A 23,296-nucleotide genomic window follows, 5' to 3' on the forward strand; every position below is an offset into this window, starting at 1 on the left:
AGCAAGAACAGTATGTTAGTCACTGCCACCCCCACCCTCCCCTGGTTCATGAGACCTGGCACAGAGCAGAACCCGTGGCCCGGTCTCATGCCCAGCCAGCTTGCTCCTCCATTACCCAGGGGCTCATACATGGGGCCACACTCTGCCCTTCATTCCTTCAGCTAATGTGCATCAAGGCCCCCTACATGTTAGGCCCTGTGTTATGGCTGGGATCCAGCTGTGAGAAGACAAGAGGCCGGCCCTCTTGGACCTCTGTTCTAATTGAAGGCAGGAGTACACTGGGGGGAGGGCAGGGCGGGGATGAACAATGAACGAGATGAGTAAGAAATATATATAGCAGGTCAGATGGCAATGAGAGCCATGAGGAAGAGGATTGGAAGTGAAGACCAGTGGCTACAAGGGTTGCTATTTAAAAAGGAAGTCTTCCCTGAGAAGGTGACATCTGAACAAGGACCTGAAGGATGTGAGAGAGTCACACTGATACATGGGGGAAGACTGTTTGAGGTTAAGGGAACAGCCAGTGCAAAGGCCCCGAGGCAGGAGGGTATGGTGAAGGAACAGCGAGGAGGAGGTGGGTGTGGCTGGAGTGGATGAAGTGAGGGAAGAGAAGTGAGAGCAGAGAGGCAGGAAGGTCCCAGCTCATGCCAGGCCTCGGGGGCCACAGTGAAGAGGGAAGAGGGAGTCACCAGGGAATTCCCTCTCAGGTGTAACTTAGGTACCACTGTCGGTATAGAGTCCCATGGCTTTCAGCACACTCATGCAGGTGCGCAGAGCAGCCATCACAACCCTGACTGAGGGCACTCCCAACCTCTCAGAAAGTTCTCTTCTTCCCTTTTACGGTACCTCTCCACCCACACTCCAGCCCCAGCGACCACTAAAGTGCTTCCTGTCTCCATAGTTTTGCCTTTTCTAAGGATTTTTTTTATATCCACATAAGATGTTTTATTTAATCCATTTTAAGCTGAGAAAACAACTTTGAATAGATACTAGAACTTTACTTTTTCACTTTCCCCCACCCTTGTTTTATGTTCGATGTCACAATTTGCATACTTTTACCTTATATATCCATTAACAAATTAGTTATTTTGAATACTTTTAACTTCCATACTCGAGTTATGTGATTTACCCATAACCAACACGACATTAGAGCATTGTGAATTTAAGCATATACTTACATTTACTCGATAGTAATAGGAAGACACGTGAAGGTATAAATCTAATTAGGTGTCCCCTCATTTCAGCTTGAAGAAGCCCCTTTAACCTCTCTTAAAAGGCTGGTCTTGAGGAACTCCTTCAGCTTTTGCTTGTCCAGGAAACTCTCTCCTTCCATTTTGAAGGACTACTACACCAGGGAGAGTATGCTTGGTTGGCAGTTTTCTTCTTTCTTAACTTTTGCAGACTTTGGGTTCGTGATTCTGTGACCTCAACCCTTGGCAGGAATGCAGTTATCACCTCACCTGAGTGTGTGGCTAACGACTCCTTTCTCTCCACGTGCTGGGGGTCTTTCCTTTTCCACAGAAGGGGACCAGATTCAGCCTAGAGACCGCGAGCCCTGGATGGCTGGCCACTGTCTTCTGTCTTCACAGCCCAAGACTCCTTCTTTTACTCTGGAAGATAACGAGGCTGGCTTTGACACAAGACCCAAGAAGAGGACCTTTCCAGAATTCTATAACATCACATCCCTGTACAATCCCCGAGGAATGCTGCCCGGGCATCCTCACTCCTCCCGGGAGAACAATATGGCCACATCCCTGAATGTCAGCAATCCCTGAGAACTGGCCATTTCTTCTTCTTTCACTTTGTCCTCTAGACTTCTTTCTCAGAAGATATTTGTGGAGAAATCCTCTTATAAGTGGATTTTGTCAACAACAACAAATTTCTTATAAGTAGAATTTGTCAACAACAACAAATCCACATCTTATTTAATATGGCTTTTTAGTACTTACTCTCTAGTGGTGAATCTCAAAAAATAAATAAAGTCATAATTCAAAATAACAGCCATATCATCTTAGAAGTTTGGTTGGTAAACTGAGGCATGGAGACGTTAAGTCTGTCATTAAGCCATAAAATAAGTCAATCATAGTAAGATAAGAAAAACAGGGATAGGATTCTGAAACTTAAAATTCCTATTCTTCACTGCTACTTACTGTTTAAACTTTTCACCCTGTTAAAGGTCTCTCCAATGAAAACAGCCTTAGGTAGGAAATCCCAATGTTTGTAGATTCACTTTGGAAAAGAACACTTTGTATGTTTGTGTTTGATAACATTGTTATAGTTACTAAAATATCAACTCATGTTTCTGGAATTCTGCAGGATTCCCCACTGCGGAGGCAAGGTTATTTATGTGCACAAGCTTCTCGGTTCAATATTTTATTTAATGTCGACTTGCTATGGGATAAGATAAATAATTGAATTTCCTTGATACACAGGCTAGTCTAAATTGGTTTTAAATATGGTTAAATGTGAGTGGATAATATTGTGCCACAATTTTCCAACCTGTGAGCTATTTTACAAAAGAGGAATGCACACGTATGATTGATTATACAAGTGTTCAGCAGGGAGAACAGAATAAGAATAGTAAAGGGTTAAATAAAAATGGTCACTTTAGCAAAACTGTCTGATTAAAGGTTATCAATCTGCACTGTAGTTTATTTCCTTTGACAACATTTCTGTTGCCCCACTAGACCATGAATCCAGAGCGCTAGGAAATTTAGTGACTACTGGTGTCAGGTTGAATAAATAAATAGGTTTTGTTTCCAGACCTAACTACAGATATCTAGATTTGAATCTATCACAGGGAAGAAATAAAATAAAGCAGGAATTTCAATCATTTACTTAACTGATATCTCAACCTTCACCCTTCCACTTATATTTTTTGGCATATCAAGCAATTTTACAAGATATTGCAAGACAAATGTTATATATACCCTGGTATATAAGGTCTATTTCAAGCAATTCATAGAACGCTCAAGGTATAGTCATCTCACAGCAAGAGGGAGACAATACTGATCAAATTTTCAAATCTAAACAGAATAAGATACCGTAAGAGTTCTGTGAAAACAGCAATAAGAATAATAACCAGTCATATTTTAAAAGAACATTAATGGACCATAAAATTAAATTTCAGATATTGGAGTGATGAAATTTGTTTATGCAGAACTATCTGCTACCAATTTTGATACTTGGTCCAGCAAGAAAAATCCTAAGAAGGTATCAGGATAGAAGACAGAGCCTGTTATTAGGTTTATAAGAAATTTCATATTTGAGTAAAATGAGATGATCAAAACCAAAGCAAGTATAGATTTATGTACATGTTGTATGTTTCATTCAAAGTTGTCCTAGTGTTTTGTGGTCCTGAGAGAATCAATTATTTTACCTTAAGGTACTGAAGACTAGATCAGTCGGTACCTTTGCAACAGGTGATTTTAGACATAATGTCAGATGTAGGGAATGCACAATATAAAAATAAAACCATCTGTCGGATGTTTCTTACTCAAAATGAAGAGTAATGTCTAGTATTTAGTAGGCAAATGTTTAAGCATCCTATTAATAACAGTTATAAATCATACCAACTATGAACGCATAATACAGGGTTTTTCATTTTCTTTTTTCCACCTGAACCTTCCATAGAAGGAACACCACAAAAACTATCAAGACTCACACAAGATATATAATTAAAAAGTAAATCTATTCATTTACATTTGAAGATAATAAGTTTCTACTATCCCAGAGCTCCCAGTTTCTAGTAGCAGTATCTATTTCCCATGAGAGGCAGGAAAGTGTATTATCAGAGATCAAGGGATTTGGCATCAGATAAACCCATATTCAGATCCAACTCTGCAACTTGCCAGCTGAGTTTCCACTAGCCTATTGTACAAGTCATTTTATCAGTATAACTCAGTTTCTTCAACAGTGAGATGGAAAACAGAATTGTTGGAAAAATAAATCAACTTGTTTAGGAGCGCCTGCGTGGCTCAGTTGCTTAAGCGTCTGACTCTTGGTTTAGGCTCAGGCCATGATCTCATGATTCATGGGATCCAGCCCCATATCAGGCTCTGTGCTAGCAATGCAGAGCCTGCTTGGTATTCTTTATCTCTCTCCCTCTCTCCCTCTCTCAACCCCACTCTCACTTAGTACAACCTTGGATTGTGAGTAACTTGTTTTGTGAGTGTTCTGCAAGATGATCAAACATTTCTAATAAATTTTAACGTGATAAATGAGCGATGTCTTGCAATACAAGTAGTATGTGATGCCGAGTGTCACATGGTCACAACTGAGCCTGGTTCTTGAAATTCGCTTTGAAATACAAGTGCTTTGGGTTATAAGCATGCTTCTGGAATGAGTTATGCTCCCAAACCAAGGTTTTACTGTACTATATAAACCCTGACACATTTTTAATCTCCTTTTGAAAGCAGTCATCAAATCATTAGATGCACTACAGTACAATTAAGGTTGCATTTTCTTTTGCATAATCTACATCACATTCTTATCTTTCTGATGATACACCAGTTCACTTTGACTGAATTTAGAAAATCACACCTAATACATTTGCAAATCATCTCTACAGGAAGCAAAATTCCTTCATCATCCTCATTCTCACTGACTTTAATATCAGAAGGTAACATTTTTCTAACTTTGCATTAGCTCCTGCCTGATCTAACACGGCTACGTTTTAGGTGAAACACCACTAAATAGCAAACATCTAATTTACTGCCAGACCAACAGATTATTTGATAGGGAATGGCTAAACTCTTTTTAGCTATAGCTAGACTTACTTTTAAGAAAACTTCACAGTCACATGTGGCCACTGACTCTGTTTCTGGTACTGACATATGGGCAGAAATGTTGCATGCCATTCTTCCCCCATTGTTGAGCAGAATGCCAATGCCCAGGGAGATCTAGATGCTACACACTGAAGAAAACAGAGCACAATAGATTTGGGATGGGAATGATCATGTTGAGTAGAACCCCTGCCCCCAGCTCTGATCAGCCTCTATAAGAGCAGGAACAAACTAATTTAGTTTAGGAGATTTCAGAGTTTATCTGCTTTAGCCTCTAGCATCCTTAAATAATATAGGAATTGTTAAGTTTCATAGGTAGAGCTTTGACATTTCAATCTAGAATTTATTTGAGTTAATTTTTGTGTAAGTTATAAGATAAAGGTTGACATCCAGAACCATTGTTAAAAGTTTTTTTCTGGGGCACCTGGGTGGCGCAGTTGGTTAAGCGTCCGACTTCAGCCAGGTCATGATCTCCTGGTCGAGCCCCGCGTCAGGCTCCGGGCTGATGGCTCGGAGCCTGGAGCCTGTTTCTGATTCTGTGTCTCCCTCTCTCTCTGCCCCTCCCCCGTTCATGCTCTGTCTCTCTCTGTCCCCCCAAAAAATAAATAAACGTTGAAAAAAAAAGTTTTTTTCTTTCCTATTGAATATGTGTTACATTTTTGCCGAAAGAGAAAGGATCATATGTGTGTAGGCATACTTCTGGAATTCGTTCTGTTCCATTGATCCAGATGTCCAATACTTTTACCCATACCACCTTGTTTTTGATTACTATAGTTTTACTGTCTGACTTAAAATCAAGTGGTGTAATTCCTCTAACTTTACTTCTTTTAAAAATTGCTTTGTCGATACTAAGTTGTTTGTACTTTCATATTAATTTTACAATATACTTGTCAATTTCTATCTTAAAAGCCTCCTAAAATTTTATTGAAATTGAATTAAGCCTGCATCATTTTTGGTAGAATTGAAATCTTAACAATACTGAGTCTTCTAATTCATTAAGCTAATTCTCACTATTTATTTAGGTAAGTCTTCTTAAAATTAATTCATCAAGGATTTGTAGTTATCAGTACACAATTCTTGCACCTATTTTGTTGTCTATCCCTAAGTAGTTTATATTTTCTGATGCTATTGTGAATGAAATTGTTTGTTACTAGTATACGGAAATACTATTGCTTTTTACGTATTATATAATTTTGGATCTCGTGTTCATGCTAAATTAAGTTAGGTTTAGTACGGTTTTTATTACTATTATTATTCCTTTATATTTTCTAAAGGAATTCCTACATCATTATGCTATCTGCAAATAAAAGAAATTTTAGTTCTTGCTTTCCATAATGTATGCTTTTAATTTCTCTTTCTTATCTTACTGTGCCAATTGAGGCCTCCAATATAATGCTGATTAGAAGTGGTAACAGTAGACATTCTTGGCTTTGTAGGGCCAAGGGCAGGCTGCCCCAAGATGGGTCACTTTGGTATGAAAACTATTTTGAGTTAAAAACAATCAAAACCTAGCATATTCAGGAAAAAGCTCTTTATCTCTCCTTCAACTGCCTGCCTATAACACAAAAAGAGCTATTAACAGAGATATTCTTTACCAAGGAAATTTATCTGTTAAACAGGACAACCTTTGTTTTCCAAACATCTCCTTTTCACTTTCCTGTTAATGGTCTTCTTCCCTTTGTATTCTCAGACCCCTACCCCCTGCTTAACTCAGATGTCATATAGCCTCTTATTGCCTGTCTTTGGATTGTCATGTCTGAGTGGATCCCTCATATGTACAAAATTAAATTTGAATTCTCCTGTTAACGTGTATCACGTCAATTTGATTCTTAGTTTAGCAGTAGGACCTTGAAGGACAGAGGAAATTCTTCTTCAATATCGGCATAGTTGGCAGGATACCTGAACTCCCTGGATTCTTCTTTCCCTAGACATGGCTGCAGCTGAGAAATCCTTGGGATATTTGAAAAGCAATCAATAGGAAGTAAGATTTCTTACTATACCAGTCCCCTGGAACCTCTATCTGCACAGTTCAATGGATCAAGAATGATGAGAATTCTTTCTCTCTTTTTCTAAATTTAGATTAGCAGGAAAAAATACTTATGGAGCTAGTTCCTTGAATTTAGTAACTCTTGGTAGAAATTTGATACTCTGAATATTGATCCATTTCCTCCCAGAGACAGTCTTTGTTTTCCTTTGTCTATATCTTTTGTCTTTTGTCATAAAGAGGAATTACCGTAGGACAGAACCCAGGCATAGGCCCTAGCAGTCTGCTCTTCAAGCTGACCTCACAGACTGGTAAGTTCATAGTTCTTATTCAAATCAGTGTCTTTTTAGACAAATTTTGCTGTGGGTTAATGTGAACATGAAGAAAAGGCTATTGTTTAGGGTTATCTTGGAAGCCAAAGCCACAAAATTTGTGGGTATGGCTCAAACACTTAAAAGCCATTGGAGCACTCACCACCTAACTCAAAGACTCCTGCGTTAGGATAAGTTGGTCATGGAATGAGCTAAATTGACACTAGGTTACCTGCCAACCCCAAGAAACCTTCCATGCAACAAGGTACACTGTAAACACATAGTCCCCAAGCTCATGGGCACATCCCTTTTAGGAATTAGTGTGTCTCCAAGAGACCCAAGACTTAACCAAAAGAAAAACTGAATGAGGTTTTCCTTTTGTCTTGTTCTATGTCCTATGAGCTAGGCTTGGTGACCAGTGAGAATATTCTTTTTGGTCTTTACAACCTGGAGTGTGCTTACTGGGGTGCATGTTGGTGGATAGCTGACTAGACTGGGGCTGCAAGTCTTTGTCCATCTGTGTCAGCCCGCAGGGATGACTGCTGTGAGAGGTCATAGCCCATAAGAACCTTTGTTGTCTCAACCTTCATTGCTTGTTAGTTCTGGAAAGACACCAGCCTGGTGTGACAAATTAGTAGGTCTGTGACTGGAGGTATCTCACATTTTTGTGGGAGATTGGATAGTGCATAAACCATTTTCATTCCACCATCCTTACTGCCCATGCAACAAAGACTTTTGCTTTCTTAGACTAATTTCAGGAGCAGACTTTTGGATCACAGGGCTGCATCATCTCTGCCCTCTCTGGATGCCTCATGCATCTTTGGTTAAGCCATTAAAAGGCTTATTGGTTTGAGTCACTATTAACAGATCCTACTCATCAATTGCCAGAAGATGGATCCTTTAAACTGGCTTTAAAAAATAAATATATTCTTAGTTGAGAGCTCTCAATTGTCTTATTAGTAGTATAACAACTAGCCTTAAGGAATCCCTTGACAAGATGAAAGAACAGAAATTATACTTAAGACAAAAATGTCCACATCCATTGTAGATGCCTGTTAATTAAAATCCAGCCTCCTATGCCCATTTTAACTTTCCATTCCTTATAGGATTTGCAGAGAGCATTCTGGCTTAATCTGGGTTCAAAGTACACAGGTTGCTCATGTAAATAAATGTTGAAAGGCAGGAAATGAATTTAACACAAGCTCCTGACACTGGCAGTAAGGCTCCCTGTGCTCCTCCTTTTCCGGGGCTCTGTAATCAGGCTCTCCAGCTTCAGGCATTCCTATGCAATGTCCTTTGCAGATACATCCCAGATCCCCCATCACAAAAGAATTAGTGTCCCTGGGACAGCAACAGATCTTTTAAATTATAAAGCTCTTTTACCTATACTTTTGGAAGATCCTCCCAAATTTAGACGGGAATTGGAAAGATGAATGAATATTCACAGCTCCCCCATCATAGATGAAACAGATGACCCAAATTTCTCCTAGGCCTTCCTACAAATGATCTGTAAGAGTCCAATATTCAGATGCTAATTAGAAGCCAAGTTTGAATTGTGTCCCCAGAAAGACTTTGTTCAAGTGCATTATACAGACTTTACTCTCATAAATCTTTTGATTCCCACTTCAGTTAAAAATATCCCTGATATAAAGAAGGAAATGTAGTTAAAATGACAAGCCAATCCCTTGATATTTAGACTATAATCCAGTTCTTCAGGGAATTAGAAACAACTGTCTCTACCTCTACAAAACCAGGAATGCAACTCTAGAAACAAGTGAAAGCCCACCTGTCATTAACAATCTTTAAACCTCATCTATTCCTTTCAAAATGTTTGTACACATTACAAAAGATCAGGATATTGGAACAAAATTGTTCTGTACTTTAAACAAACAAAAATGGTAAATTTTAAATAGAAATTACCCTGAAACTCTAGGGGAAAAAATTCTTTTTTGCACTCTCTGTCCCTTAAAATTATAAATCTTAGGTCTTTGAAATGTAAACATAGCCCACTTGTCTCAGACTGAAAATAGGTTGAGTTGGTTAGGGAGAAAAGACCTTTTTAAAATACAAACTGTGTAAAGGACTCCACTGCTCAGACTCTTACTTCTGATAACAGGCATACACTCTCAAAACCTCCACCTTGGAGAAAACTTGTATACTTTCTCTTGCCTTTGCAATGTAAACTTCCTGCCCCATCTTCTTTGGGACCTAAGAGCTATTCTTCAAAGTACACATTTAGGAAGAAGTTTTTCATCAGGAAGGAAAAAAAGGGGGGGGAGTATTTTAAAAAATGGGACTTTAATGTCCTTTTCACAAATATTAGAAAAAGCTATAATATTCACAAATATTAGAAAAGCCGTAAGATTTTGGTTTGCATCATGTCTGGTGTAGGTGTGTTCATATATGTTGTAAAATGTGAGATATTTTCTTTTTTTAACATTTTTTAAAGCTTATTTATTTATTTTTAGAGAGAGAGAGTGTGCACGCAAGCAGGAAAGGGGTAGAGAGAGAATCCCAAGCAGGCTCTATGCTGTCAGCATGGAGCTCGATGTGGGGCTTGATCACATGAATCCTGAGATCATGACCTGAGCAGAAACTAAGAGTCACACCCTCAACTTTCAGCCACCTAAGCTCCCCAAAATATTTTCTCTACCTCTATCTCTGAATGGTATTGCTAAAATTAATTTGTAAAAGAACTCTATTTGGTTAGTATAAAGGCAAGTGCTTATAAGGATTGGGCATTCTAAAACTTAGAAAGCAAGAAACTAACCCAAATGTTTTTGAGTTAATGTGATCTGAGAAAATGTTCAGTATTAAAGTTAGTTTAAAGTTGTTGATTTGATTAAAATAGACATATCTTTAGAGTTCTCGGCATTAAATATAAAATTTTTATTCTGCCTGTAGTGTTTACTAAACATCAAATAAATTCATGTTATCTTTGTTGCAAAATTTATCAGAAAAAAAAGCTTTAGAATAATGGTTGACTTTACCTAATGCCTCACGAACTTCTGTGGGTAGTTTAAACATAATTGTTAAAAACAAGTAAATTAGACAGATGTAAATAAAATTAAAAGGTTTGTAGGTAAACTTTTTTTGAAGTTTATTTATTTATTTTATAGAGAGAAAGAAAGTGAGGCAGCACGAGTGGGGGAGGGGTAAAAAGAAAGGGAGAAAGAGAGAATTCCAAGCAGGTTCCATGCTCAGAGCACAGCCTGACTTAGGGCTCAATCCCACACCCTGAGACCATGATGTGCGTTGATATCAAGAGTCTGACGCTCAACCGACTGAGCCACCCAAGAGCCTTGGTTTGTAGGTAAACTTTTAAATAGCTTCCAAAATCCTTTATAACCTGAAGCTTTAAATTTTTTTTTTAAGTTTATTTATTTATTTTGAAAGAGAGAGAATGAGCTTGAGTGGGGAGGGGCAGAGAAAGAAAGAACCCCAGGCAGTCTCCACAATGTCAGTGTAGAGACTGATGTGGGTGAAGCTGGAACCCATGAACTGTGGTATCATGACCTAAGTGGAAACCAAGAGCCAGATGCTTAACAAACTGAGCCACCCAGATGCCTCAACCTGAAACTTTACAGTTTTGTTCTCTTTTATTTTTTTTATTTTTTTATATATGAAATTTATTGACAAATTGGTTTCCATACAACACCCAGTGCTCATCCCAAAAGGTGCCCTCCTCAATACCCATCACCCACCCTCTGCTCCCTCCCACCCCCCATCAACCCTCAGTTTGTTCTCAGTTTTTAAGAGTCTCTTATGCTTTGGCTCTCTCGCACTCTAACCTCTTTTTTTTTTTTTCCTTCCCCTCCCCCATGGGTTCCTGTTACGTTTCTCAGGATCCACATAAGAGTGAAACCATATGGTATCTGCCTTTCTCTGTATGGCTTATTTCACTTAGCATCACACTCTCCAGTTCCATCCACGTTGCTACAAAAGGCCATAGTTCATTTTTTCTCATTGCCACGTAGTACTCCATTGTGTATATAAACCACAATTTCTTTATCCATTCATCAGTTGATGGACATTTAGGCTCTTTCCATAATTTGGCTATTGTTGAGAGTGCTGCTATGAACATTGGGGTACAAGTGGCCCTATGCATCAGTACTCCTGTATCCCTTGGATAAATTCCTAGCAGTGCTATTGCTGGGTCATAGGGTAGGTCTATTTTTAATTTTCTGAGGAACCTCCACACTGCTTTCCAGAGCGGCTGCACCAATTTGCATTCCCACCAACAGTGCAAGAGGGTTCCCGTTTCTCCACATCCTCTCCAGCATCTATAGTCTCCTGATTTGTTCATTTTAGCCACTCTGACTGGCATGAGGTGATACCTGAGTGTGGTTTTGATTTGTATTTCCCTGATAAGGAGCGACGCTGAACATCTTTTCATGTGCCTGTTGGCCATCCGGATGTCTTCTTTAGAGAAGTGTCTATTCATGTTTTCTGCCCATTTCTTCACTGGGTTATTTGTTTTTCAGGTGTGGAGTTTGATGAGCTCTTTATAGATTTTGGATACTAGCCCTTTGTCCGATATGTCATTTGCGAATATCTTTTCCCATTCCGTTGGTTGCCTTTGAGTTTTGTTGGTTGTTTCCTTTGCTGTGCAGAAGCTTTTTATCTTCATAAGGTCCCAGTAATTCACTTTTGCTTTTAATTCCCTTGCCTTTGGGGATGTGTCGAGTAAGAGATTGCTACGGCTGAGGTCAGAGAGGTCTTTTCCTGCTTTCTCCTCTAAGGTTTTGATGGTTTCCTGTCTCACATTTAGGTCCTTTATCCATTTGGAGTTCATTTTTGTGAATGGTGTGAGAAAGTGGTCTAGTTTCAACCTTCTGCATGTTGCTGTCCAGTTCTCCCAGCACCATTTGTTAAAGAGGCTGTCTTTTTTCCATTGGATGTTCTTTCCTGCTTTGTCAAAGATGAGTTGGCCATACGTTTGTGGGTCTAGTTCTGGGGTTTCTATTCTATTCCATTGGTCTATGTCTGTTTTTGTGCCAATACCATGCTGTCTTGATGATGACAGCTTTGTAGTAGAGGCTAAAGTCTGGGATTGTGATGCCTCCTGCTTTGGTCTTCTTCTTCAAAATTCCTTTGGCTATTCGGGGCCTTTTGTGGTTCCATATGAATTTTAGGATGGCTTGTTCTAGTTTCGAGAAGAATGCTGGTGCAATTTTGATTGGGATTGCATTGAATGTGTAGATAGCTTTGGGTAGTATTGACATTTTGACAATATTTATTCTTCCAATTCATGAGCAGGGAATGTCTTTCCATTTCTTTAAATCTTCTTCAATTACCTTCATAAGCTTTCTATAGTTTTCAGCATACAGATCCTTTACATCTTTGGTTAGATTTATTCCTAGGTATTTTATGCTTCTTGGTGCAATTGTGAATGGGATCAGTTTCTTTATTTGTCTTTCTGTTGCTTCATTGTTAGTGTATAAGAATGCAACTGATTTCTGTACATTGATTTTGTATCCTACAACTTTGCTGAATTCCTGTATCAGTTCTAGCAGACTTTTGGTGGAGTCTATTGGATTTTCCATGTATAATATCATGTCATCTGCAAAAAGCGAAAGCTTGACTTCATCTTTGCCAATTTTGATGCCTTTGATTTCCTTTTGTTGTCTGATTGCTGATGCTAGAACTTCCAGCACTATGTTAAACAGCAGCAGTGAGACTGGGCATCCCTGTCGTGTTCCTGATCTCAGGGAGAAAGCTCTCAGTTTTTCCCCGTTGAGGATGATGTTAGCTGTGGGCTTTTCATAAATGGCTTTTATGATCTTTAAGTATGTTCCTTCTATCCCGACTTTCTCAAGGGTTTTTATTAAGAAAGGGTGCTGGATTTTGTCAAAGGCCTTTTCTGCATCGATTGACAGGATCATATGGTTCTTCTCTTTTTTTTTGTTAATGTGATGTATCACGTTGATTGATTTGCGAATGTTGAACCAGCCCTGCATCCCAGGAATGAATCCCACTTGATCATGGTGAATAATTCTTTTTATATGCCGTTGAATTCGATTTGCTAGTATCTTATTGAGAATTTTTGCATCCATATTCATCAGGGATATTGGCCTGTAGTTCTCTTTTTTGACTGGGTCTCTGTCTGGTTTAGGAATCAAAGTAATACTGGCTTCATAGAATGAGTCTGGAAGTTTTCCTTCCCTTTCTATTTCTTGGAATAGCTTGAGAAGGATAGGTATTATCTCTGCTTTAAACGTCTGGTAGAACTCCCCTGGGAAGCCATCTGGTCCTGGACTCTTATTTGTTGGGAGATTTTTGATAACCGATTCAATTTCTTCACTGGTTATGGGTCTGTTCAAGCTTTCTATTTCCTCCTGATTGAGTTTTGGAAGAGTGTGGGTGTTCAGGAATTTGTCCATTTCTTCCAGGTTGTCCAATTTGTTGGCATATAATTTTTCATAGTATTCCCTTATAATTGTGTGTATCTCTGAGGGATTGGTTGTAATAATTCCATTTTCATTATGATTTTATCTATTTGGGTCATCTCCCTTTTCTTTTTGAGAAGCCTGGCTAGAGGTTTGTCAATTTTGTTTATTTTTTCAAAAAACCAACTCTTGGTTTCGTTGATCTGCTCTACAGTTTTTTTAGATTCTATATTGTTTATTTCTGCTCTGATCTTTATTATTTCTCTTCTTCTGCTGGGTTTAGGCTGCCTTTGCTGTTCTGCTTCTAGTTCCTTTAGGTGTGCTGTTAGATTTTGTATTTGGGATATTTCTTGTTTCTTGAGATAGGCCTGGATTGCAATGTATTTTCCTCTCAGGACTGCCTTCGCTGCGTCCCAAAGCATTTGGATTGTTGTATTTTCATTTTCGTTTGTTTCCATATATTTTTTAATTTCTTCTCTAATTGCCTGGTTGACCCACTCATTCGTTAGTATGGTGTTCTTTAACCTCCATGCCTTTGGAGGTTTTCCAGACTTTTTTCTGTGGTTGATTTCAAGCTTCATAGCATTGTGGTCTGAAAGTATGCATGGTATAATTTCAATTCTTGTAAACTTATGAAGGGCTGTTTTGTGACCCAGTATATGATCTATCTTGGAGAATGTTCCATGTGCACTCGAGAAGAAAGTATATTCTGTTGCTTTGGGATGCAGAGTTCTAAATATATCTGTCAAGTCCATCTGATCCAATGTCTCATTCAGGGCCCTTTTTTCTTTATTGACCGTGTGTCTAGATGATCTATCCATTTCTGTAAGTGGGGTGTTAAAGTCCCCTGCAATTACCACATTCTTATCAATAAGGTTGCTTATGTTTATGAGTAATTGTTTTATATATTTGGGGGCTCCGGTATTCGGCGCATAGACATTTATAATTGTTAGCTCTTCCTGGTGGATAGACCCTGTAACTATTATGTAATGTCCTTCTTCATCTCTTGTTACAGCCTTTAATTTAAAGTCTAGTTTGTCTGATATAAGTATGGCTACTCCAGCTTTCTTTTGGCTTCCAGTAGCATGATAAAGAGTTCTCCATCCCCTCACTCTCAATCTAAAGGTGTCCTGAGGTCTAAAATGAGTCTCTTGTAGACAGCAAATAGATGGGTCTTGTTTTTTTATCCATTCTGATACCCTATGTCTTTTGGTTGTCGCATTTAATCCATTTACATTCAGTGTTATTATAGAAAGATACGGGTTTAGAGTCATTGTGATGTCTGTATGTTTTATGCTTGTAGTGATGTCTCTGGGACTTTGTCTCACAGGGTGCCCCTTAGGATCTCTTGTAGGGCTGGTTTAGTGGTGACACATTCCTTCAGTTTTTGTTTGTTTGGGAAGACCTTTATCTCTCCAGAGACTATCTATCTCCAGACTGTCTATTCTAAATGACAGACTTGCTGGATAAAGGATTCTTGGCTGCATATTTTTTCTGTCTAGCACCCTGAAAATCTCGTGCCAATTCTTTCTGGCCTGTCAAGTTTCAAAAGAGAGATCAGTCACGAGTCTTATAGGTCTCCCTTTATATGTGAGGGCACGTTTACCCCTTGCTGCTTTCAGAATTTTCTCTTTATCCTTGTATTTTGCCAGTTTCACTATGATATGTCGTGTAGAAGATCGATTCAAGTTACGTCTGAAGGGAGTTCTCTGTGCCTCTTGGATTTCAATGCCTTTTTCCTTCCCCAGTTCAGGGAAGTTCTCAGCTATTATTTCTTCAAGTACCCCTTCAGCACCTTTCCCTCTCTCTTCCTCCTCTGGGATACCAATTATGCGTATATTATTTCTTTTTTAGTGTATCACTTAGTTCTCTAATTTTCCCCTCATACTCCTGGATTTTTTTATCTCTCTTTTTCTCAGCTTCCTCTTTTTCCATAACTTTATCTTCTAGTTCACCTATTCTCTCCTCTGCCTCTTCAATCCGAGCCGTGGTGGTTTCCATTTTGTTATGCATTTCGTTTAAAGCGTTTTTCAGCTCCTCGTGACTGCTCCTTAGTCCCTTGATCTCTGTAGCAAGAGATTCTCTGCTGTCCTGTATACTGTTTTCAAGCCCAGCGATTAATTTTATGACTATTATTCTAAATTCACTTTCTGTTATATTATTTAAATCCTTTTTGATCAGTTCATTAGCTGTTGTTATTTCCTGGAGATTCTTCTGAGGGGAATTCTTCCGCTTGGTCATTTTGGATAGTCCCTGGTGTGGTGAGGACCTGCAGGGCACTTCCCCTGTGCTGTGGTGTATAACTGGAGTTGGTGGGTGGAGCCGCAGTCAGACCTGATGTCTGCCCCCAGCCCACCGCTTGGGCCACAGTCAGACTGGTGTGTGCCTTCTCTTCCCCTCTCCTAGGGGCGGGATTCACTGTGGGGTGGCGTGGCCCGTCTGGGCTACTTGCACCCTGCCAGGCTTGTGATGCTGGGGATCTGGCGTATTAGCTGGGGTGGGTAGGCAAGTTGCACAGGGGCAGGAGGGGCAGGCTTAGATTGCTTCTCCTTAGGTGATCCACTTCAGGAGGGGCCCTATGGCATCGGGAGGGAGTCAGATCCGCTGCCGGAGGTTTGGCTCCGCAGAAGCACAGAGTTGGGTGTTTGCGCGGAGCGAGCAAGTTCCCTGGCAGGAACTGGTTCCCTTTGGGATTTTGGCTGGGGGATGGGCGGGGGAGATGGCGCTGGCAAGCGCCTTTGTTCCCCACCAAACTGAGCCCTGTCGTCCGGGGGCTCAGCAGCTCTCCCTCCCTTTGTCCTCCAGCCTTCCCGCTTTCTGAGCAGAGCTGTTAACTTTTGACCTCCCAGACGCTAAGTCGCGCTTGCTGTGGGAACACAGTCCGTCAGGCCCCTCCGCTTTTGCCAGCCAGACTCGGGGGCTCTGCTTGGCCGGCGAGCCGCCCCTCCGCCCCGGCTCCCTCCCGCCAGTCCGTGGAGCGCGCACCGCCTAGCCGCCCTTCTTACCCTCTTCCATGGGCCTCTCGTCTGCGCTTGGCTCCGGCGACTCCGTTCTGCTAATCCTCTGGCGGTTTTCTGGGTTATTTAGGCAGGTGTAGGTGGAATCTAAGTGATCGGCAGGACGCGCGGTGAGCCCAGCGTCCTCCTAAGCCGCCATCTTGCAAACCTCAATAGATCTACAGTTTTGCTAATTAAATTAAATGATGAGTTAAGTTAGATTCATTAAATAATCTAAATCATTTCCAAAAAAGATAAAATAATAAGACATTAAGTACAGGACATAGGTTTATCTAATATTTTCTTATTACAGAAAAACTAAAGATAAATTTGGGCCTATTAATAAAGATGTTTTCTGCTTTATTTAAAAATTGTGTTATGAGGGGCGCCTGGGTGGCTCAGTCAGTTAAGCATCCGACTTCAGCTCAGGTCATGATCTCACTTTTCATGAGTTCCAGCTCCATGTTGGGATCTGTGCTGACAGCTCAGAGCCTGGAGCCGCTTTGGATTCTGTGTCTCCTCTCTCTGCCTCCCTCCTGCTCCGATTTTGTCTCTCTCTCTCTCCCTCAAATATAAATAAACATTAAAAAACTTTTTTTTAAATTGTGGTATGAAAAAGCACATTTTTAGAAACTATGAAATGTGTTTATAAATTCGCCAATCTAAAGAACACTGGCATAGCAGACAACCCACAACTGCTTCATGCTTACTTTTCACTAGAAATTAAGGTTTCTAAGAGTTAAGGATTCTAATAAATGTAATTACGACTATTGAAAATAAGAAAGGAAACAACTTTATACATGAGGAAAGTAAGATATGTGTTATGGTAAAAAAAAAAAAAAGGAATAAAGAGGCACCTGGGTGCTCAGTCTGTTAAGCATCCGACTCTTGATTTCAGCTCAGGTTATGATCCCAGTGTCATGGGATAGAGGCCCACATCAGGCCCCATACAGAGCGTGGAGCCTGCTTAAGATTCTCTCTCTCTCCCTCTCTGTGTGCCCCTCCCCCACTCATATTCTCCCTCTCTCTCTCTCTCTCTCTCTCTCTCACACACACACACACACACACACAATAACCAACTAAACTTAATAAAAAAGGGAATAAAAACATTTTTGTTGAGAGAAAAGAAAACAAATTTGTCCTAAAGTGAGGCTGGTTATTTAATGAGGGCAAACTTAGGACAAAATCTGAACATAAAAAAGAAAGGTGTAAAATGTTTATGGAGAAAGAATCTTTGGAGAGGAATTTTAGATGTGGTCAGGGCTGGCTGAGATTAGGATAAATTTAAGTAAATGAGTTTTAATTTCAAAAATTAATTTAATTTCAAAAGTATACAGACAAAATATCAAAAATATACAAAAAATACATATTGTTTTCTCTTTGCTAAAAGGACAACATTTTCTTAAACTATTGGTCTGCTTTTAATAAAAAAAATTGTAAAGAAAAGTTTTTCTTTACTTTAAAATTATCTGCCTAGAAAACAAGGATTCTGTGTTTTGCCAAAGTAATTCATACGTTTACCAGGTCTTTGATTACACAAATATCAAAAGAGCTAAATTTTGCTCACAATTATGTAACCTTATATATTTGCCCTTAAAATCTTTTATTGTCACTTTGGTCATATAAATAATTAAATATTTTTTAATGATTTGTGATCCTATTTAATCAAATGTTCAAGTCTTTGGATATTTTTAGCATACTTCCCAAAGTCAAATTCTAAAATGAAATCCTTTGCCCACAATCTAAGTAAAATTTTCCAGAAGTTCCTGGAACATTTCAAAGATTTCTGTGAAAAATTAAAGTAATTGGGACTTACTTGGCATGTTAAATTACATAGGAAGCATTGTCAAATAAGTGATAATAACACTCTTAGACTATATTTGTGTAGATATATGTTATTAAAATAAGCATTCTAAAACTGTACAAAACTCCTAGAAATCTGATTTCTTGGTATGTTATTGTCTTGGAGTGTTGTATGTCACAGAAATAGCCAAATTCCTTTTTCAGTTGCACTGTAATGAACGTGAATCAGATCTTTAACCATGGCCATTCTTAAGTTTTATTATATACAAGTTACTGTTTTACTCTGATCCTATGGCAAATGTATTTCATCTTCAATAAGACTTATAAACAAACTTGAGTACAGTTTTTTGATAAGATCATAAAGCTGAACTAGGTTAGAATTTCTGAACTAGTGGTAAAACTGGATTCAGAGAAAAGAGTCAATAATATGGGACTGAAAAAACTTAGAAGGTTAATTAATGTTTTTATCTGAAACACTGCTGACTTTAAAAATGTTTTGTTTTTCCAGATTTAAGGAAATTCTTTCTCTTAACCTAACTCTCTCAAAGTCCAATATCTGATAAGTATTTGTTCTCCTTATGACAGGACACAATTGGAATCATTTGTTATATTACTAAAGGTTTAACTGAAATGTCATATTTGAGAGAGATACCCATAGTTTCAGATATGACCAGACAGCTCTAAAGAGCTAAGGTTGATTTTATGGAGCCAATGAAGCCCTTGAAAAATATATCATCCTGAAAAAAAGAAAAAGAATAAATATATCATCCTGATACCTTGCTCAACAGGTTCCCAACAGTTTTCCCAACAGAGTTCCCAACAGTCTTACCATGTAAGTAAGGAAGGTCACCTTCTGTCAGGTGCAAGAACCTAAGGATATTTTGGGGACCTCAAGAAGAGAGGAATTAACCCAAATCTATAGGTATTGGAGGGGAAGTCTGATAGCAAGTGGGTTGGCTTCTGGACCCGAGAGGCTGTTGAAAATTCAACTTGGAGACTCCTTATGAAAAGTTTCAGCGAAACAGGTTTGTTTGTTTTTGTTTCTTTTTTTTTTTTAATTCAAGTATAATTAACATAGAGTGTTATATTAGTTTCAGGTGTACAATATAATGATTCATCAATTCTATACATTACTCAGTGCTTATCACAATAATGTACTCTTAATCTTCTTCACCTATTTTACCCATCACCCCACCAACCTCCTCTCTGACAACCATCAGCTTGTTCTCTATGTTTAAGAGTCTGGGTTTTTTGGGGTTTTTTTTTTGTCTTTTTATTCTTTGTTTATTTGTTTTGTTTCATAAATCCAGTATGAGTGAAATCATAAGATATTTGTCTTTCTCTGACTTACTTCACTTAGCATTACACCATCTAAATCTGTCCACGTTTTTGCAAATGGCAACATTTCATTCTTTTTTTATGGCTGAGTGATACTCCATTGTATATATACATACCACACTTTCTCTATCCATTCATCTATTACTGGACACTTGGGTTGCTTCTATATTTTGCCTATTGTAAACAAAGCTGCAACAATGCCGCTGTGGTTTTGATTTGTATTTCCCTGATGGTTAGTGATGTTGAGCATCTTCTCATGTGTTTACTGGCCATCTATATGTCTTCATTGGAGAAATGTCTATTCATGTCTTCTACCTATGTTTAATTGGATTATTTATTTTTTGGTGTTGAGTTGTATGAGTTCTTTATATATTTTGGATATTAATCCCTTATCAGATATATTATTTACAAATATCTTCTCCCACTTGGTGGGCTGTCTTTTTGTTTTGTTGATGGTTTCCTTTGCTGTGCAAAAGTTTTTTGTTTTTATGTAGTCATAATAGTTTATTTTTGCTTTTGTTTCCCTTATCAAAGAAGATATATCTAGAAAAATACTTCTACAGTTGGTGTTGAAGAAATTACTGCCTATGTTTTTTTCTAGGATGTTTATGATTTCAGGTCTCACATGTAGGTCTTTAATCCATTTTGAGTTTACTTTTGTGTATGGTGTGAGAAAGAGGTCCAGTTTTTTCTTTTGCATGCAGTTTTCTACTTTTCCCAGCACCATTTGGTGAAAGGACTGTCTTTTTCCCACTTCATAATCTTGCCTCCCTTGTCATAGATTAATTGATATATAATTGTGGGTTTATTTCTGGGCTCTCTATTCTGTTCTATTGATTTATGGGTCTATTTTTGTGCCAGTACCATACTGCTTTGATTACTACAGCTTTGTAGTATATCTTGGAATCTGGGATTGTGAAACCTCCAGTTTTGTTCTTCTTTTTCAAGATTTCTTAGCTATGGGGTGTCTGGGTGGCTCAGTCGATTAAGCATCTGACTTCAGCTCAAGTCATGATCTCGTAATTCGTGATTTCAAGTTCTGCATCGTGCTCTGTGCTGACAGTTCAGAGCCAGGAGCCTGCTTCGGATTCTGTGTCTTCCTCTCTCTCTCTGCTCCTCCCCCACTCATGCTCTGTCTCTGTCTCTGTCTCTCTCTCTCAAAAATAAATAAAACATTTTTTAAAAATTAAAAAAAAATAGATCTCTTTCCTATTTAGGGTTGTTTGTGATTCCCTACAAATTTTAAAATTATTTATTCTATTTTGTGAAGAGTGACATTGGTATTTTGTTAGGGGTTGGATTAAATCTGTAGAGTTCTTTGTGTACTATGGACATTTTAACAATATTTGTTCTCTCAATCCATGAACATAGAATATCTTTCCATTTATTTTTTCCATCTTCAATTTCTTTCACCAATGTTTTATAGTTTTCAGTGTACAGATCTTTCACCTTTTTGGTTAAGTTTATTCCTTGGTTTCTTATTATTTTTGGCATAATTGTAAATGGGATTGTTTTCTTAATTTCTCTTTCTACTTCATTATTAGTGTATAGAAATACAAGAGATTTCTGTATATTGATTTTGAATCTGGTGACATTACTGAATTTGCTTATGAGTACTAGTAGCTTTTTGGTGGAGTCTTTCAGGTGTTCTATGTATAGTATCATGTCACCTGCAAATAGTGAAAGTTTTACTTCTTACCAATTTGGATGCCTTTTATTTTTTTCTTTTCTGACTTCTGTGAGTAGGGCTTCCAGTACTATGTTGAATAAAAGTGGTAAGAGTGGACATCCTTGAAGATCTTTTTTTGATCTTTTTTTTTCCTGATCTTAGAGGAAAATCTCTCAGTTTCTCACCGTTGAATTGATGTTAGGTGTGGGTTTTTCATAGATGGCCTTTAATATGTTGAGGTATGTTCTCCATAAACCTACTTTTTCAGGGTTTTTATCATGAATGAATGTTGTACTTTGTCAAATGCTTCTTCTGTATCTATTGAAATGATCATATGTTTTTTATCATTTCTCTTGTTGATGTCAATATCACATTAGTTGATTTGTGAATATTGGACCACCCTTGTATCCCAGAAAGAAATTTCACTTGATTATGGTAGGATTCAGTTTGCTAATATTTTGTTAAGAATTTTTTCAGCAAAAAAAAAGTTTTAAAGAGCCTATATAGTCAACTGCTATTCTTGTTGCACTTACGTAAATAATCAGGCCAAGTTATTTTTAAAACTCGACTTACTTTGCAAATAAATTAGTGTTAATTTATTTTCCCGATGTCTTGGATGTACATCTCCAAACTCACATTTTTCATTTTTTTCCCACCTTTATGACTTGGAATTATTTGAGAACTCAAATTGCCCTTTTTTCTTGATGCCCTGCAAACTAAGTATGATTAACTTGATGTAAGCTTCAGACAAATCACCATAATAGCTCACACAAAGACAACTTGAATGTCTGTTGTCCTACGGGCCACTCAAAAAAAAAAAAATCAGAAACATTTGAACTATAAACAAGGAAAATATGTGAGATTGCCACTGCCAGCTTTCATTCTATCTGAAAACACTTCTAAACTGACATCTAAAAATCTTGATTGGCTACTCTCAGAACTTAGAAACTGGTTTATAATTTGATTAAATTATTTTGATTCAATTAATTTGATTCAGCGTTTCCATAGAAGTCCCTCTTATTCAATACCTGATTACTTAAACTATAGGCTTAACTTTGAGAACATAATCCTGCCTCCTAAAATGAGTTTAATCGAAGTGACGTATTGTCAGGACTAAGAGACTAAATCAGTAAGACAGGACAATCTACTAACTCATTTTTTAAAAACTATTATTTTGGGTAGAGTGCAAGTGGGGGAGGGTCAGAGAGAAGGGGACAGAGGACATGAAGTGGGCTCTGCACTGGCAGGATAACAGCAGTGAGCCAGATGTGGGGCTAGAACTCATGAACCGTGAGACTGGCCAACCAGGTGCCCCTCTACCAACTCAATTTTTAATGTGTAAAACTTCATGGAAGTTTCAGAGGGGGAACTGTAGAGGTCAAGGACAGGCTACCTTAAGATGAGCCATTTTGGTGTGAAGAATATTTTGAGTTAAAAGGAATGAAAATCCAGCATACAGGAAAAGCTCTCAACCTCCCCTTTAACTGCCTGCCCATAACAGGAAGAGAGCTATTAAAAGATATTCCTCTTTACCTAAGAAACTTATCTGCATAACAGGGCAACCTTTGTTTTCCAAACATCTCCTTTCACCTTGCTGCTAATGGTGTTCTTCCCTTTGTATCACCAGATCCCTACTCCTCTCTTTAGCTCAGGATGTCATGTATGAACCTCCTGTTAGTTGACTGTCTTGGGATTTTCATGTCTGTGTGCATTCCTCATATGAATGAAATTAAACTTGATTTTCTCTTGTTAATCATGTCACTTGGGTTCTTGGTCCAGAAGACTAAGGGCAGAGGGAATTTTTCCTCCCCAACAACTTATTGCCAATCTTAGAAGAAAAGCATTCAATCTTTCATCATGAGATATGATGTTAGCTGTAGATTTTCCTAGGTTCTATTTATCAAGTAGGGCACTTCACTTTCTATTTTGCTGAAAGTCCTTTTTTCATTCGTGAATGTCGAATTTTATAAAATGTTCTTTATACATCTATTGAGGTGATCATATAATCTTTAAAAATCTGTTAGT

This window comes from Felis catus, chromosome F1, assembly GCF_018350175.1.
Source record: "Felis catus isolate Fca126 chromosome F1, F.catus_Fca126_mat1.0, whole genome shotgun sequence".
In the NCBI taxonomy this organism is placed as follows: domain Eukaryota; kingdom Metazoa; phylum Chordata; class Mammalia; order Carnivora; family Felidae; genus Felis; species Felis catus.